The following is a 12,692-nucleotide window of genomic DNA, read 5'->3' as shown; positions in this document are numbered from 1 at the left end:
TTTGAGCCAAGTCCAGGAAATAAAGTCGCCAACATACAGGCCGTCGTTGCGGCCGGGGCGTTCGTCGCCATTGCTATCTCCTTGAGCACATGTGCTATGTTCCAGTGAGTTGTGAGCGTGTCTATTTCTTGGGCTGCACCAACAATTGGTATTTTGTACATTGCTACTCCAAATGAAACCATGCCCTTTTTCCTGCAAGAATCCCTTGTCTATTATCAATATTATGGTGACATACACAATCAGTCTCTACTCATTTTATTATGTCTAATTTTATCAGGGAACTCAAGGTAGACTTATCCAAGATACATCCTGAATATCCACCATTCACCCCTCTCATAATCCGGATGCAAACTATGGTCTGAAGGTACATAAAGAAAAAAAATTTAATCTCAAGCTAGGTACTTTACTGTCTGTGTATTCCATGTACTATTTTAAACTAAAGTGAGGTGCAATATATTATTCATGCAAGGAACTAAAATCAATTGTCCAAGAAAATATGTTACATTTAGAAGACAACAAAGCAAGTTTATCGAAGGTAGCTTGCAGACAACAATATTTCCTCTTCCATAGTGTACTTTTGGCTTGCTTCATCAGTTACCCGTTCAGTTGGCATGTATTGTACCAGAGTTTCATCCTCATCATTTCTCCTTGGTGCCATAGTACTTGGGACAAGCTTCTTCTTGACTAGTAAGTTCTCAAGGGTCATCTCCACTTCTCTCATCGTAGGCCAGCCTTCTCCGCTAAGTTTAGTACAGGCCAATGCTAGTATAGCTACTTCTTGCACTTCTCCGTGTTCCTCTTCCATGACTTGAGGATCTATCATTCCAGCTAGGTTTCCCTGTGCTACCTGCTTCACAAAATGTGAAACAAGACTGTCACCATCAATGGACCTATAGAGGAATGGTTGCTTCCTTGTGAGCAATTCCACAAGAAGAACACCAAAACTGAAGACATCGCTCTTATCAGTTAGTCGGCCTGTGTAATAGTACATTGGATCTAAGTTGCCAATTGTTCCTTGAACTACCGTGGTTATTCCTGTTTTATCAATTGGAATGTACCTTGAAGCTCCAAAGTCTGATACCTTTGCTGTTAAATTATCGTCAAGAAGTATGTTGGAGGACTTGATATCTCTGTGGAATATGGGCATTGAAGCAGATGAATGTAGATAGGATAGAGCTCTAGCAACTTCAAGTGCAATTCTTATTCGGTCAGCCCATGATAGTGATATCGGTCCTTCAATGTGAAGATGTTGATGAAGAGTGCCATTTGTGATAAACTCATAAACTAGTAGTGGGACTTCAGCCTCAAGGCAACATCCTAATAGCTTCACCACATTTCTATGGTTCACTTGAGAAAGAACCGCAACTTCATTTATAAATTCTTCGTTTTCCCTTTGCACAACAATCTTTGATCTCTTGATTGCCACTACCCATAGATCAATAATTCCTTTGGACACAACAACATGCCCTCCTCCACCAATTATACGGGATTTATCAAAATTGTTTGTAGCCTTCTCTAGCTCCCTTAAGGTAATGATCATCCTTTCCCCAATATCAATATTATTCGATATTAGTTGTTGCAAGAGTAACCAATGATTTTGATAAAAATATTTCTCTCTCATCTTTTTCACCTTCCGTAGCTTGATTTTGTGTGCTATGAAGGGAGCACCAAGTGCTAGAAGCAAAAGACTTATTCCACCGTCAACTCCTAGGCCAATGCTTAAAGCTGAAAATTAAAGATGCCAATTCATGTGTTGGAACTTGGAAGCATCGCAATAATGAAGCTCTATAATGTAGAAACACATATAATGTTTGTGATTACAAAATTAAATAAATGTAGAAAAATAAGGTAACAGGTCAGAGGATAGTGGTTTAGCACCTATGAAGGAATTCCTTTTGCACCCTCCTTTAGTGAAAGGATTTCCAAAGTTTCCATCGGGGCATTGGCTAGTAAAAGTCCCTTTGGCGATTTTGGCAGGTTCCATAGCAGGAATGTGCTTCAGGGTTCACACACTCATCTACGTTCTATATATATATATATATATATATATATATATATATATATATATATATATATATATACCTATGTGCTATTTTACACCCTAGGTGTAGATTAGTATTCTACACCCAACATCCAACCCACCCAAGCCCGCGCGCCCGACCCGCAAACCTCTCAACCCCGCGCGCCTGACCGGCTGACCCGCACACCACCCAAACCCAGACACCCATTAACCCCACATGCCCCACCACCACCCAACCCAACCCTGATTGGTTGCTTCTTTTCCCCCAACGCAGAAATCCCGCCTGGTGGCGGCGGCGGCGGCGGCGGCGGCGGCGAGCAGCGGAGGCGGACGGCCCCGAGCACAGCTGGGAGCGCAGCCCACGAGTGGAGCTCGCGTAGCCGGCCCGAGTGGCAGCGACGGCGAGCAGCGGAGGCGGGCGGCCCCAAGCGCAGCCGGCTCGTGCGGCCTCGAGCAGGCTCGAGCAGCGGTCGCGTGGCCGGCACGAGCGCGGCGGGAGCAGGGAGCGTGGCTACCCGGACAGGCGGCAGGGCTGCTGATCTGCGCCAATGGCTCAAATCGGGAGCTGCCTGGCTGCGCAATTTGGGTGTACGCGGTTCTCCCCTCCACTGCGTTCTGTAGTTCCTGCTTGTTGATGAATTGTTTCTTTTTGTTTCTCTTTTCCGTCAGGTTCATCGTGGGCATGGCACCCTTTTCGACTCATCGCCTCGTCCATAGAACTAACTATTCAGTATTATGCACTTTTTCAGTAATTTCTCAGGTTTTTGATGAATTGTTTTTCTAGTAACACACCATGTTCATGCTTGGATTCAGTAACAGGGAGATCGAGTTATTCAGTAGTTCTTTTATGTAATAAATATTCAGTAATTGGATTCAGTAACTGAGAGACTCAGTAACATAGAGACTCCTTTTTTACATTGAATGGATTCAGTAATCCGAAGATCCAGTCATTCACGAATTTTTTATATGCATTCGTAGGTTAAGTAATCAATAGATCCATCTAATCAGTATTTTCATGCCTACTAATTGTTGCAAATAGTTCATATATTTGGATTCGGTAACCAAGAGACTCAGTAATAAATATTCAGCAGATACTTGCATTCATTAATCTAGTTATTCAGTAATAAATATTCAGCAGATGCTTGCATTTAATAATTCATTAATACTTACATATATGAGTAATCCCTCAATACCCCAGTAATACTATATAATTCTCTGTAACCTATTAATACTATGCAGCGTTTCATTTATTCTCAGTAAACCAGCAACCAAGTAATTCAGTATCCTGCCGGTCTTTTGCTCTGTTTTTCTCAATGATCTTTATCAGAGTTTAACTGGTGGCAGATTCATGTGGGCATTGCACCCCTTCCCAACTCATCGGATCATGCATACGACAATGATACTACTGAACTTTTTTTAGACTTTATGTGTTTTTGTGTTTTGGAGGCTACATGAGATAGTTAAACATAACTAATATGTGTACATATGTGTAGTAACCACCCAACTATATGTATATTCTTGGATTCAATAATCCAGAGAACTAGCTTTCAGTACTATGCACTTTTTTCCAGTAATTTCTCAGGTTTTTGGTGAATGATTTTTCCAGTAACCCACCATGTACTTTCTTCGATCCAGTAATATGAAGATCAATTATTCAATATTTTCTTTTTATGTACATCCAATATTTTTTCCTTATGTTTTTGGTGACTTGGGACTTTTCACCTACACTTTTTTTATTTGATGTATTCAGTAATTTGGAGATCTAGTTATTTAGAATTTTTTTGTACATTGGATGGATTTAGGATTCCATGAAGGGCAGTAATTGTTGCAATAGTTCAAGTGTTTTTGGATTCAGTAACTGAGAGACTCCGTAATAAAATAAATATTCAGCAGATGCTTGTATTCAACAATCTAGTTATTCAGTAATATATACATCCAGTAATTTTTTCAGGTTCACCAACACCTTGTTTTCATAAATCATTTTTTTGCAATCAACAAAGGTGTACCTTCCAGATGTTCAGTATTTTCTCATGCAGATCCAGTAGTCAGTAAGTATCGGCAATTTTTATGTACGTCCAGTCATGCCTATGCATATATAGATTAAGTTATTCCATACATCGAAGCCCATTTATCGAACAAATCCATAGAATTTTTTTGTGATCCGGTAATGCCTACCCATATGTCTTCAAACCTGCATATCAAGTGCCAGATACTTCAAACCCTAGTGAAAGTTTTTTCAATAATTTCCACACCCCAACATGCTCACCTCGGGACAGATAACACGCGGCCGCCTCCAGGCACGTTGACATATGTATACTATGTCAGTAATTTTTCATGTCATCGAATCAACTAATTCAGTAATTCACACAATTCTGTCATACATGCTCAGTAATTACTTGGATCCAGTATTTTCAGTAATGGAAGCACCCAAGAACCATGTGTATACCAACTCTGTGCACATCTCAAGTAATTCAGTAATTCAAACACATATTCCCATACACGCTCAGCAATTACTGACAGCAATGCATCCAGTTGCTGGATCTTAGAGAATAGGCCATTTTTACTGAACCATTTTAGATCCGAATACTGATCTCGATAGCTAAGAACAAAACTAAAAACCATACCACCAATTAATGAACTTAATCATAGAAAAACATACTAAGTGAAGAAGTAATATGCTTTGGTAATTTTTTCGAATTCCAAGATGAAGCTTGAGTAATTTTATATTTTTACTACCAGACTATTGGTGACTTTTTGATATATCACCAATGATAATATTGGACTACTGAACTACATGATATTGAGATAGTTTAGTAATTGTCACTAGTGAAACTACAAAAACGCATTACTGGAACAATACAACGCATCTTAAATAATTTTTTGCCATGTCAGTTTGACGGAGTGCATTTACTAACAAAATATAGAGATTTTTGAGCGGAGGTAGATTACTGAATTTGATGGATCAAAATACACACGAACAAAAAACTATTCCCTCAAATCAGTGTGGCAGTGAAATCGTCGGTGATAAGAGCTCAATTACTTTGGCAGATGCCATTATCTACAAATCACAGCAAATCAAATCAGTGAAATTTCGCAGCATGCGCGTGCTCCTGGCTCTGCTCCACACTGCTCTATGCGAGCTGCGATTTTTGCGGGCTGCGCTCGCCTGCAGCCACTCCCGCCCCGGCCGCCGCTCCGAGCACGCTGCGCCGTCCCACGCGATGCTGTCACTCCGCGCGGCCGCCGCTCCCTGCGAGGCTGCTCCGCTGCTCCCGGGAAGGCCGAGCCGCCGCCACCGCGGCACCGCGCCCGTTGGCCGCTGCGGTCACCGCTCCCTGCTGCGCGACTGCTGGTCCACGGCCGTTCCGTGCAGCGAGTCCCTGCGGCTGCACCCATGCCGCCTCCGCTCCTCGCGAGGCCACGCCGCTGCTCCCCGTGCATGCCGCCCCGCAGCTCCCAGCGCGGCGCGACTTCTCGCGCTCGCCTCTCGCCACGCTCCGCGCGGCTCATGGCTCGCGCTCGTGTCGTTTTCCGCCCCGCCGCCGCCGCTCGCTCCGCCACGACCTCCGCCCCGCGCGGCACACCGCAGGCCCGTGCACGGCCGCGGCCTCTGCCCCCGCCGGTCCGCGCGCCCCCGATGCGGGAGGTCTCGCACTCGCCGCTCGCGCGCTCCGCGCGCTCGCGTCTCGTGCTCGCAGAACGCAGAAGCTGGACAGGTGGGGGACGGGTTGGATCGATGGGTGGGAACCGGATTTATATATATATATATATACACACACACTAAATTAAACATGTTAACACAACACAGCGAGGAGAAGAAAATCATATCATTGCACTGATAATACAGATACGATACTATGCATTCTTTCTGAAGGAGGATATTTGAGGCTTAAATAGACGAGCAAGCTAAATATGTTTAACGTGGCTGACGTTGTGAGCGAGACATATATGTAAGCACAGATCGAGCTATGTTGGCAGTTGTTATACTAGTAACTAGTGGCGTGACATGTGCAACTTGCACAGCTAGTATGAATATTTCAAATGGTTATATATCTTCGTATTCTCGTGATTTTTTATAAGATTATAATTCTACTTGATATCTTTTCCTTTATTTCACACATATGACTTTTTAAAATAAAAATGATTCAATATATATGCCTATTATCACAATGTTCTTCTTTGTTGGTGCCCTACTATTATCTTCTTTGTTCAATCTTCTATAGATACTACTCCGTGTATAATTAGTTCTTTCCAGATCAATAATGTTTTTGGATTAATGTTTCATTAATTCTAGAAGTCGGCCATATATATCGTACACACCTAATAGTATTAGATTTTTTTTCATAGCAGTATAGATGTATACAATCATTTTCCTTGTTTTATTGAATGGATTTTGTTGGCTTTATTTTTGTAATATTGATATAACCAGATAATGTGTGTATATATATCTAATAGGTATATTGCATTAATCTCTTCATAATGGTATGGTGGGTTATATTTAGTTAGATACAAGGCTATTTTGGGTTAATTTTTATTGTAATGGCAGTTGTGGGTAATTTTAATTTTTTTTATTGTAATGGCAGTGGTGGGTAATTTTAATTTTTCGGGAATCCTATATCACACTCGGATATTTGGTTCTACTAGCCACACCTGAATTTTTCTTATCTCCTTTCTTTTATTTTTCTTCTTTCTAATTAGCATGTATGAAGGGAACAAGTCAAAATTTGGATGTTGAAATGTCTTATGACACTTGAATTCCTAGTTACAGTCAATTTATACTAGATTTACAGTTAACGTACACTAGAGTTACAGTGATTTTTTGGTGTGATTTCTTAATAGGTTTGGTGTAACTAAAAATTTTGGTGTAGAACAACCTCAAAATACCTGAATTCTGTAACACAATTAATTTAGGTGCTACACACCTAAAAAATACCTGATTTTCTTTTTAAAAAAAACATGTTGCGTGCATGCCAAATATTTGGGTGTGGCCTGTAGAGGGCAATACCCTGGTGTGGTATAGACATCCCCATTATGATACCTATGCATCCATTTGGGCGAGAAGCATTGCCCGTGAATCCAGCTGGGCATTGGCAAATAAAACTTCCAGGCGTATTCGTGCAGTTGCCATAACAATCGTAGCTACCTGGAGAGCTGCATTCATCGACATCTAAACAAACACATGCATGGACTTATATTAGGAATATAGGGGGTAATAATTTTTGTAGATTCATACAGCTCAGGTATACTTATATAAAATGCAAGTTATTAGTAATATAGACGTATACCTTCAATTCGCATCCATCCGAGACGTATGGATTGCCCTTGTAGCCTTCAGAGCACTGGCACACATACCCACTGTCATCAAACAAGCCTATCGTCATGTTTAGGCATACCCGCAAAAAAAAAAAAAGCCATGTTTAGGCAAGAGCTGTGGGAGCTGCGGCATTCAGGAGCAGACACATTTGTAGAACATGTTGAATTACTTTCTGCCATCCAGCTTAGCGTTGCTTTACGAGACACCTCGTTCGTCGTCTCAGCATAACTCTCGTTAACTATGGTGAAACCACTGTGATAATCGAAGGAAGAAGCCCTATATTCTGATCGATTAAGCTTGTGTATCTGTATGTTGTAGAAAGAGTAGCCAAAATTGATGTTTGCCCCACAGCAACGTATGCATGCGCACTCACCATCCCCCACAAGAGTGGTTACACCTTCACCTAATTGGACTTCCGGACACAGAGTAATGCAAGCAGCGATCAAGCTGTTATTCCACGTACGTTGACCTGGATGTCGTAGCCTTGCGCCCGTATCATGTTACGGCGCCTCAGGAAGTATGGGAGGGGGAGCTTCACGTCGACCGCCCATGTTCTTCCATTCACGGTTGGGTCAACGCCAACAACACTATCCCGTGAGAACCCCAAGCTGCTGCCACTACTACAGAATAGGGCTTTGTTCCAGGCCATTTGTCCCGGCAGCCTTTGGGCCCAGGACAATAGGTGGCTTTTGTCCCGGGTCCAACGGCTAGCCGGGCTAGCGGGGTACAGGGGCCTTTTGTCCCGGTTGGAGGTACAAACCGGGACAAAAGGACGGCATTTTATTCCGGTTGGTGTCTCCAACCGGGACAAAAGGCCTTGGCCCCCTTATCCTCTTCCCTCTCCGCCCGCCCGAGCCATTCAGCTCACTTGTTTCTTGCTGTTCTTGGCTCGGGAGAGGGGAGTTCTTGCTCATTTCTACACCATATTTGTGAAGATCTTTGATTCCCCGTCCATCCATTGGCGCTAAAGGTTTGGGGCTTGTTTTTCTCTTCTTCCTTGGCTTGTATAGCTCATTTCATGCTTTAGAAATAGAGAAAATGTGTAGCTAGCTCATTTCTTGGACATTTAGCTAGATTGCATATGTAGGTGTGATTTTCTTTTAGATTTAGATGAGTATGTGGATAGTAGAAATTTTTAGAATGAGTGTAGACACTTCATGTGATGTACTTGTATATATGACCATATTGTTGATAGTTGATTTTTTATTCATGAATGAATTAATGAAATGAGTATATTAGAATTTTTTGTATTATGAATGGATTATTTTGACACTCTAGTGATATATTTATTCAGGCTCACATTGAAACCATCTAGAAGCTAAAAAAATCTTTATTTCGAGACAAGTATACGTCGTTAATCTCCATCCAACGGTGATGGCACTACCTTTCGGGGATACACGATGCGCTATAAGGACGTCGCGAATCGGTTGGTCGCATCACCAGCACTTCTGATTGATAAGAAGACAGCATTTGACGCAGTCAGCATGGCCGTTGTTGTACTGAGAGCATATCAACGAGCACGCTGCATGTGCCAAGTGCTGTGCCTATTAATCGTAAATGTTGGTGCTGCGACTGGCCGATTGGTGACATCCTTGTACCGCACCGTGTCCCCCCGAAAGGCAGTGTCATCACCGCATGGTTGAGGTTACTGACATATACATTTTCAGAAATAAAGGTTTATTTTTCTTCTAGAGGGTTTCTGGATATTGAAAAGAGTGTACTCCTGGAACTGAAGGGTGTCAAAGTAATTAGAAGTTATGGAGATTTCTTTCAATTAATTAGAGATTTCTTGAGGATTAATGATACATTTCATCTTTTTTATATGTATGATTTCATTGCTATTTGCAAGAGTTATTAATCTGATCATTGTAATTGTAATAGTAAATAATTTTTGCATTGTAATGGTAAGAATTTATAATTTTGTGTAAAATATGGCTTCAACAGCTGGAGGGAGTGGCGCCGGTGGGGGTGATCGTTGTCCTTCTGAAGAGAATGGCACAACTCGAGTAGGTCGTCGGTCCAAAAAACCTAGCGTTTTTCATAGGGCAGCGCTCCGTTATTTGAAAAAAAGAATATAGAGAATGCATGGCAAGGGGCGAGGAACCTCCGTTTGATCTTGAGGATTTATTGCGGCGTTACGGTTTGTCACCACCAAACTCGGAGGTTTCAACTCCGCCATCTTCTTCTGCGCCAGCAAGAAATCCGTTAGAGCATTCTGCGTTCCAACGCAAGGACGGTTGAAAACCTATGTGTTGTTGTCCGAATTTTTAAGTTTCATGTATAGTACTCCTTTGTTAAGTTCTGTAATGGATTAAGTACTCCTTTTAATTAATCAAGATGTATGATGGATATTGCATATCTTTTAATTATTCATGTTATGTTATATTTAGTTTAATTTAGGTTTGATATATTTTATTTATTCGATACGTGTAAAGAATTCAAATCGATTTATTTAAAATACAGATGGACCGGCAATGGATGTACAATGCTGACTGACGTTCGAAAGAATTCATTGATGGCCTGCATTATTTTTTGTCTGTGGCTAAGGCAAACAAGAAGAATGGTTTTATGTGCTACCCGTGTGTTCATTGCAACAATAACAAGGATTACTCATCTTCAAAAATCCTACACAGCCACATTTTCGCAAATGGTTTCATGGAGAAGTATGTTTGTTGGACGAAGCACGGAGAATATGGGGTTACCATGGAAGACAATGAAGAAGAAGATTTTAACGACCACTTTCCCGGGAATGCTAGAATCGGTGCATTTAATGACGATATTCCCATAGAAGAGCCCGAAGTAGATGTAGCAGAAAATGATCCCAGCAACGATCTGGGGCAGGCATTGCACAATGTGCAGGCAGACTGTGAGAGTGAAACGGAGAGATTGAAGTTCCAGAAGTTGTTAGAGGACCACCGTAAGTTGTTGTACCCAGATTGTCAAAATGGATTGAAGAAACTTGGCACCACCTTGGAGTTGCTGCAATAGAAGGCGACAAATGGTGTATCCGATAAGGGATTTGGTGAATTACTCAAACTTGCTAAAAAATGCTTCCTAAGGACAACGAATTGCCTGCCACAACGTATGAAACCAAACAACTTGTTTGCCCTTTAGGATTGGAAGTGCAAAAGATACATGCATGCCCCCAAGGACTGCATCCTCTACCGAGGCGAGTACGAGAATTTGGATGCATGTCCCGTATGCAGTGCATTGCGTTACAAGATTAGAAAAGATGAACTTGGAGATGTCGAGGGGGAGCCTCCCCGGAAGAGAGTACCTGCGAAGGTCATGTGGTATTCGCCTATAATACCACGTTTGAAGCGTCTGTTTAGAAATAAAGATAATGCTAAGTTGATGCAATGACACAAAGAGGAACGCAAAAAAGACTCGATGTTGAGACACCCCGCTGAAGGGTCGCAGTGGAGAAAAATAGATAGAACGTACCCTGAATTTGAGTTGGATGCGAGAAACATAAGGTTCGGTTTGAGTACGGATGACATGAATCCTTTTGGTGAGATGAGCAGTGGTCATAGCACTTGGCCTGTGACTCTTTATATGTACCATCTTCCACCATGGCTCTACATGAAACGAAAGTTCATCATAATGCCAGTGCTTATCCCGGGTCCAAAGCAGCCCGGAAATGACATTGATGTGTACGTAAGACCATTGGTCGAAGAACTCTTATTTCTCTGGAGCGATGAAGGTGTACGGATGTGGGATGACTACAAATAGGAAAACTTCAACCTACGAGCATTGCGGTTCGTAACGATCAATGACTGGCCTGCTCTTAGTAACTTGTCAGGACATTTGAACAAGGGATACAAAGCATGCACACACTGTTTAGATGATACCGATAATATATGGTTGACTCACTATAAGAAGGTTGTATACATGGGTCATCGTCGGTTTCTTCCCATCAGGCATGCGGTACGAAAGAAGGGCAAGCATTTCAAAGGCCAAGCGGACCACCGAACAAAACCGATGCACCGTAGTGGTAAAGACGTCTTCAACATGGTAAAAGATCTAGAAGTTATTTTTGGAAAGGGATCTGGTAGCCAGCCTATTCCGAACAAAAACGGAATGGCGTCCATGTCGAAGAAGAAATCTATATTTTGGAAGCTACCATATTGGGAAGTCTTAGATGTTCGTCATGCAATTGATGTGATGCACCTCACGAACAATTTTTGCGTCAACCTGATAGCATTCTTGGGAGTGTACGGAAAGACAAAAGATACAGTAGAAGCATGTCAAGAATTGCAACGTATGGAAGAACGAGATGCCTTACATCCACAACAGTGAGATAATCGACGACAATACTTAAGTCCTGCCAGCTATACTCTTAGCAAGGAAGAGAAAGAAACCATGTTTGACTACTTGAGCAGTATAAATGTTCCATCTGGATACTCATCCAATATAAAAGGAATCTTAAATTTGGCGGAGAAGAAATTTACAAATCTCAAATCCCATGACTGTCATGTGCTTATGACCGAACGTCTTCCGGTTGTGCTGCGGGGGATTCTGCCTGATAACATCCGGTTAACCATCGTGAAGCTATGTGCCTTCCTCAACGCAGTTTCTCAGACGATAATTGACCTGGAGAATTTGATAAAGCTGCAAAATGATGTGGTGATTGTCTTGTTGGCTTTGAGCTGATATTTCCACCATCTTTCTTCAACATCATGACACATCTTCTAGTGCACCTTGTCAAAGAGATTGATATCCTCGGACCATTATTTCTACACAATATGTTCCCATTCGAAAGGTTCATGGGGGTACTCAAGAAATGTGTTCGTAATCGAGCTCGTCCAGAAGGAAGCATCGCTAATGCCTACGGAACTGAGGAGGTCATTGACTTTTGTGTTGACTTTATTGATGACCTTAAACCAATTGGAGTCCCTGAATCGCGATATGAGGGGAGACTAACTGGAAAGGGTACATTAGAAAAGAAATCTTATGTCTGCATAGATGATTTCTCATTCAAGAAAGCGCATTATACAGTTCTTCAACAATCATCCTTGGTTGACCCATATATCGAGGAACACAAGAAAACTCTGCTCTCCAATTTCCCGGAAAAGTCTGAGGCATGGATTACACGTGAGCACATGAACACTTTCTGCAGCTGGTTGCGGAAGCATCTAAAGCATAACATGGATATAAGTGAACAACTGTTCTTATTGGCTAGGGGACCATCTTGGAATATCTTAACATACCAAGGGTACGAGATAAATGGAAACACATTTTATACGATAGCCCAAGATAAAAAGAGTACCAACCAAAACAGCGGTGTTCGTATGAATGCCACGGACAATAATGGAAAAAAGGACACATATTACGGCTATATTGAAGAGATATGGGAGC

The 12,692-nt window shown here is 41.9% G+C and overlaps 1 pseudogene; it reads right to left on the bottom strand.

Annotated features, from left to right (window-relative positions):
• Nucleotides 1-526: 526 nt before the first annotated feature.
• Nucleotides 527-7,401, bottom strand: LOC120709809 (annotated as a pseudogene).
• Between the last annotated feature and the right edge of the window lie 5,291 nt (nt 7,402-12,692).

Source organism: Panicum virgatum, chromosome 5K, assembly GCF_016808335.1.
Source record: "Panicum virgatum strain AP13 chromosome 5K, P.virgatum_v5, whole genome shotgun sequence".
NCBI lineage: Eukaryota > Viridiplantae > Streptophyta > Magnoliopsida > Poales > Poaceae > Panicum > Panicum virgatum.
The sequence above is the reverse complement of the archived record's forward strand: the minus strand, read 5'-3'. Positions and strand labels throughout refer to the sequence as shown.